Source organism: Schistocerca piceifrons, chromosome X (genome assembly GCF_021461385.2).
Source record: "Schistocerca piceifrons isolate TAMUIC-IGC-003096 chromosome X, iqSchPice1.1, whole genome shotgun sequence".
Classification (NCBI taxonomy): domain Eukaryota; kingdom Metazoa; phylum Arthropoda; class Insecta; order Orthoptera; family Acrididae; genus Schistocerca; species Schistocerca piceifrons.
Window position 1 is genome coordinate 39430250 of NC_060149.1, and position 6951 is coordinate 39437200.

Here is a 6951-nt window from a genome sequence, read left to right on the forward strand (position 1 = left end):
CCGTCGCCTCTCCTGGACTCCCCATCTCCAGACAATCCCAGCCAAGGCACGTTCCCACCTCCGTCTCCTCAAGCTCCTTTCCGGCCGCACGTGGGGTGTGGACCCCTCCACCATCCTCCACACCTATAAATCCCTCATCCGCCCTATCCTTTGTTATGCCCATCCAGCATGGATCTCCGCTCCCCCTACCTTTTATAAATCCCTCCAAATCCTGGAACGCCATGCTCTCCGCCTCGCCTATCGCATCCGTCTCCCCTCCCCCACACGGATCCTGTATGATCTCATCCCCTTCCTCCACCTCCTCCTTTTCCTTGAAAGGATACGGATCCTGTACACCTCCCGTAAACTTGATCCTCCTCACCCGCTCGTCTCCCCGCTCCTCTCCCACCCCCGCCCGCTGCCGCGCCTGTATTCCCACGTCCCGCCCGGTCTACATCTCTCCACCCTCCTTACCCTCTCCCAAGGTGGCTTCCGCCAGCTCCCTCTCCCTGATGATGCCCTCCTCCCCTCCATCTACCCCTCCTACCGACTTTGATCCTACCACTCTCCTCCTGTACTTACTACTCTGGGCACCCTTCCTCCCTTCTCTCCCTTTTCCCTCCCTCCTCCTTTTCTCCCCCCTCGTCCCCCGGGCCTCCCCTCCCCTGTCCCTATCCTCCTGTCCCCGTCTCCTAAGCCATGGCATCCTCTTTTCCTCCCCTCTCCCCCTCCTCACCCCTGTTCCCCTCTTGGCAGGTCCCCGGACTCGCACACGCTCAGTGGACATTCGCGCGCCGGAGATCACCGCCATCAGTGTATCGTGTGTGCCATCATGTTTAGTGTTCAGTTTCCCCGTCACGCTCCATTGTTCACCAGTGCCATCGTCTTCTTCAGTGTTTGTGCGTCGGGTCTCCAGTTCCTAGTGTGGATTGTCATCAAGTGTGAACGGCTTCTTGTGCTTTTATGTTCTTGTGTCTCCTGTTTCTTCCCGCCGTTCTTCCAAGTGATGTCTCTTCTTTGTTTATCTCCATGTACTCTCTTCGGCTGAAGAGCGGCGTATTGTGCTGCTGCCAGCCTACCTGGTTGTTCAGGTGTCAAACTAACAATAAAGTAAAAAAAAAAAAACCATCAAATTAATCAAAATGGCTCTGAGCACTACGGGACTTAACTTCTGAGGTCATCAGTCCCCTAGAACTTGGAACTACTTGAACCTCACTACCGTAAGGACATCACACACATCCATGCCCGAGGCAGGATTCGAACCTGCGACCGTTGCAGTCGCGCGGTTCTAGACTGTAGCGCCTAGAACCGGTTTTTTTTTTTTTTTGATCGTTGTGGTTGGTCGTTGTGGACGTCGCAAGACATCCTGTTCAAGTTCGATGGTTGATCCTTCCACTCAGTTTTTTATTACAGAGGCTAACCGGCTCTCTGACCGAACACGCTGAGCTACCGTGCCGGCTGTTCAAAAAAAATTAAATGTGGTACGCTTCACGATTTTGCGTGTCATCCTAGCGCAGGGGCCATGCTAATCTTCTCTGTATCGTTCCAATTTTAGTATATGTACCGCCGAAGCGAGTACTCATTTTGTTCACTTCTGTTCGTTGCATCTGCTCGGGGCGGACGTCGTAAGACATCCGTTTAAGTTCGTTGTTGATCCATTAACTCAGTTTTTTATTACAGAGGCCAACCGGCTCTCTGACCGAACACGCTGAGCTACCATGCCGGCTAATATAAAATACACTACACTTCGCAAATAATGTGCTTGGAAATGTTACGTATATCGGTATTAAAAGCTTATGATGCCGCAGACGGCAACAGAGTTTATTTCTTTTATTCATCAAAAAAAAAAAATCTTTCCAGATTATGAGACACAGAACAAACAAATCAAAACGGTAACACAGCAAAGTAAAAATACTGTAATATGCCAGTAGAGACATAAATGTAAGCGTTATCCACCAAACAGCTTGCACTATTTGCGGTAGCTTCACTGTCTTGTTTCTAGTCTCTGTATCTCAAACTTCCAAAAAATTCTGCTACGGAATAGAAGCAAAAATCTAGTAAGAATAGACAGGCCTACTTGTTTACAATGTCCTAAGTTGACTCAAAATCTTTATGTTTATAAAATGTAGCTTCACTCATTGGACCTAAAGAAATGAAGAATATAAAAATCATATTGATAACAAAAGCGTTATGAAGCCAGTCGTATTTTCCATACATGACACATGAGGTATTTCATTATTACAGGTATAGTATTTGCGTCTGTATGTAAAGTTCAAAGTAGGCGTATTGCAACCTATGAATTATTGTTATAATTACCAAATACTTCAATGGAACGACTAATTGGCTTCAAAATTACGTACTATTTATTGATCTACTTTCAGTTTACCTGTAGTGACTTAAATGTTGTGTGGGTGTAGGAGTGCCGTGAGAAGTAGGAGCTCTTATTTTGTATACCCGCTGTAGTGTCCGTTCCTGTTACGAAAATGAATATTTAGCGTTTTAAGTAATCATTTTTCTTAAAAGCAATTCGTTTATTAGAAATCCCAATACTCGCGACGTAGGCCGAAATTTTGTGTTACATAGACACTAAAATATCTGCTTAAGATTTCTTAATAATTTAAATTTCGTTAAAACAAAGCAGCTGTTAGATTCAATAGTGTCTATTCTGTCTGTTCTTAACAGAAAAGTGTAATTAAACGTTTTAACTCATTTTTATCAACGCAGTTCGTATTGTTTACTGGTTAGACAGACGTGATGTAGGCATACAATTTCTGAGTTGCTAACGTTTAAAAACATATCGAAACAATCTTTATAAAGTGATTTCTCTAAAACCAAAGTAATTAGTAATTAATTGTTCTGTATCTCTAAATCAGTATGTAAACAGCGGCAACAAGACAAAACAATATATCATCGTGTTTGTGTACTTACAGCCAATATCACGTCCTTGACAAATTTGAAACTTTATTTACTGTTGAACTTAATTCTTCTATCGAATTCAATCACGAGTGGGAAATACAGGAGCTGTTATAGAATAGTGAGTACGGTGATTTGTTGCCAGTCTTGTAGAAAATATTCTCACTGGGGTTGGATGGGGGGTGGGGTGGGGGGGTGGGGGGGATGCAGTGGGGAGAACATCGGGAAAACAGAAGAGGCTCACTCCTGGAAATGCAGAGTATGCAGTTGGAACATTTTGTCTGAAGAACAGAAAAGGAAGCAGTGAGGAATTGATCAGGATCAAGAGAGGTAAAAGGGGAGGACAGCGGTTGGGAACTGGCAGCTGGTAGGAAGAAAGAGAATGTGATCTGATAGTTTTATTATCAACGCCAAAAACAGGTATCTACTACTGCCAGAGTCAAGTGGAGAATAGCCTCAGGTAGGACTAGGAGCAGGAAATGTACAACACCTTTCAACCAATGTCAGGAAGCCTAGGAGTATACAAGGAGTTGGGAAGAAAAAATGTGGTGCTGCTAGGTAGTAGTCATGGGCAAGATGTAGGCCTCAGTTACAGAAAAAATTAGGGTAGCATACAAGGTCACGAGTATATTCAAACTAAATTCAGGGCTATGTCAAGTGATGGAGGACTTGGGGTCTTTAGCTAAGGATTTCTCAAAAGATGACCATGTGGTGACGGTGGGTAGGGATGAGAAACAGTTGGGACAGGAATGGGGGATAAGACATAGGTGGTGACCTGGACAAGACACTTTCCCTGACTCATGGCATAAATGCACACTTTGATGAGCTGTTCCAGTGCCCTGATTGGCCACACCTATATGGAGCTTTGAGTCAGATTAATGTGGGGTTACAGAAGGCACTGATGGCAGTCAAGTTCACACATGTTGCTGTCATGCCAGTTGGTACCATCAATAGATGGTGTGTCACTAGATGTGGCCTAGTCCTAAGCAGGAAGAGGAAGAGAAGATTGGTACAGTAGATTCATCGTATTATATGGGGTGTACCTTTGACCAAGCATGGTGAAATATTTGCTGTCATACATAGGAGAAGTAGATTCTTCTTATGATAAATCCAGATAACAGATTCCCCCAACTAAAGAGTATCTGAAACAGATAAAAAAATCTGATAAAATCGTTTACAATATGGATATTTTTACATGTCATAAGAAAACAAGAACCCATCAGAAATAGTATCATGGGACATTCCAGATACTTAACAACTCTTCATCAAGTCATCCAATCAATAAAACATAAAATACAACAGTCTGAAGTTGAGATCCAGTCTTTGTACTGCACAGTAGTTTCTGTCACTGAGCACCGGTGTAAAAACACAGAAATCCAACATGTATTATTAGCATTGTATAAAAGGACAGACCCTTACTGCAGGGCTACTTCAAAAGGATTGAGGATTGTGCATTTATACAAGAGAACGAATGTGGCTCAAATTAAGGTGTGTCCTTGCTACAATAAGTGAAGACTAACACTTTGAAATATCAGCTACTGAATTAACAGGGCTTGATACAAATAAAAAATTAATCATATTGTTTGTGTATCAAATTCCTAGTAGTAGTGTGGGAACTTTTTTCAATAAATTAACAGAAGTTCTAAAAGTCTCAGACAGAAAAGTAAACAAACCTCTCTGTGGAGACATAAACATAAATATCAAAACAAAACAAGTAGAACCCTCATCAATATTCTTCAGAGTTTTGGCATGTCCCTGTTGGTCAATAGTGTAATAAATATTACTGCAGTGGCTCCATTGGTGATTGACAATGTGGCCACAAACATGGACAGGGAAAAGTGTGATGTAGCTGAAAAATATCTTTGGCTGTCAGACCATTTCTGGCAAACAACAACAGTAAAATCTGCCATGGGAAAATCCCGAAACTGCAAGCTTGCGAAAGACATCTATCAGAAATAAAAATAGAAGATATTTCAAAATAACAAGCAAACCAAAGTTGAGATGAATTATATGGAGAAACTGGTGTAAATGTGAAAATCTCTAAATTCTCAACATTTTTAAATTGAATTTTGAAAAGACATTTCCAGAGGTACCTACATCATATCAAAGTCTCACAAAACAAATGGATAACGGCAGATATTGAAAAGTCCTCCTGAGCCATTAAGTACCTCAGTTCCATGAAAAAGAGTCATAATGAGTCAGAGTTCTTAAATAACTATCCTGAAAGCTGTGATGAAACTATCAGGGTTCAAGTATCTAATGATATCGTTTTGATGATGGGAGAAGGGAGGGATCTTCTGAGAAGGTTTCCCCAACTCCCCCATTTTGGCCGAGCTGCTGGAGGTGGCAGTCATGTGTGCGTGAGGTGTGCTTGCTTGTGTGAATGAATGATGTGTTTCTATTTTTCTGATGAAGGCTTTGGCTGAAAGTTTATGTTTAAGTGTCTTTTAATTGTGTCTGTCTGCAACTTAACATGTAAACTTTATGGTAAGTAGCAATGTGTCTTTTCCTACATTGTTAATATTCTTACCTGGAGTTTCCGTTCTTTGAATTTTGACAATATAAGTTAATAAGGGGCCTGTTTAATGACATACTACTTATAGAAAAGGAAACAGTGAGACTGGCTTCTATTCTCCAAATAGTAGAAAGGGTAACATGTAGAGACCTCACGGATATGATTTTAAAATATGAAGCAGCTTATCAATGGATCATGGATGCAGAACAAGTCACTAGTAGGAACAACAAAGACCTGTAAAAACTGTTACATTTATTATGATTTAGCATTCTACCACAGTATGTAAACACAGGTAGTAATGTGTCCAGTGGTTAGGGCATTCATCACCAGTACCATGTGATGTTTTAAATATCACTAGTTGGATCTTATGGTAATAACCTACAAGGGTAAGACATCTTACAGCAAATATGTTGAGGCACACATGAAGCAGGCAGCATGTACCCATTGGTGTACATCGACTACTTCAGATAACTCTCAGATTGGAGAAATGATTACCCTATTTTCCAAGCAGAGAAAGAATGTAATAAGTAAAAATAATGAAAGGAATCACATTCAATGGATTCTGAGAGTAATTGTAGTCCACCAAATCACAGCATTTGTGGCCTGTGCTGTTACAGTGGTGAAGACAGTGTGGGGATTTAGAACCACTGACTCTACCCCCCAATAATATCACTGCCCTGTACTGCAGCGAGAGGAACTGTATCTTTGCCAGATCAATTCTTCTTAGTTCGCGGTCTATGCTACATCCATTGTGTATATGCTCCGAGAATAAAAGTATTCATAGCAAGTGCTGAGAGTGCGAGTGTTTATTTATCATCGTAATTACCACGCCAGCTCCCCACTGCCTACATTATCAACAGAAACATATGCACTAGCCAACTCACTAAAAACGATCAAAATTCTGCACCTGCAGGTGATCTTGTCATAAGGACATAAGAGTAGTGGTCATGGCAACTGGAAGACTATGGAAGAAAATGTTTCAATGTCAAATTCTAGTGGTAGGCTTGCTACCCAAAAGCCAAATACTCCTCAAACCACACAACACCAATGCTTCCACATCCGTGTCTGCAAGTCCTGCTTGTCCTACCCCACTGATCAGTTGCCCACTGTCACAATAGGAGGGTAGAAGAAACAAAGTAGATAAAATTGCACCCATGTAATGGGTTACAGCATTCACATAGAGGAAATGAAGCTCATAGTGCTGGAAAGACCATTGTGTCTCTGTTTGCAAGAAACATTTTTGAACCCATTGACACTCCTGTGATGGGAGACAATAGCCTCCACTGAAGAGAAAACATTACCAATCACAGAGCAAAATGTGGGCTGACTGTTTTTGTCAATGACACGTATCAGCCTTTACTGCATCCTTAATCACATCAGCATAGGCAGTTGCTGTCATGGTTCATGCCTATTTAATGTCGCAGTGTCTTCCACCACATGATCCTTGACAGTGAGACCCTCACAGATAATTCTCCTGCTAGAAGATTTTTATGCATACAGTGTAGTTTGAGTGGAGTGGCACCTGGCTGAGAGTTTGAGAATAT

At 41.9% G+C, this 6951-nt stretch overlaps 1 non-coding gene across 1 annotated transcript; it reads right to left on the reverse strand.

Moving 5' to 3' along the window:
* Positions 1-1451: 1451 nt before the first annotated feature.
* On the reverse strand, positions 1452-1558 carry LOC124723906. Its single transcript, XR_007006567.1, has one exon. It is a non-coding gene; the product is annotated as a U6 spliceosomal RNA (small nuclear RNA).
* Between the last annotated feature and the right edge of the window lie 5393 nt (positions 1559-6951).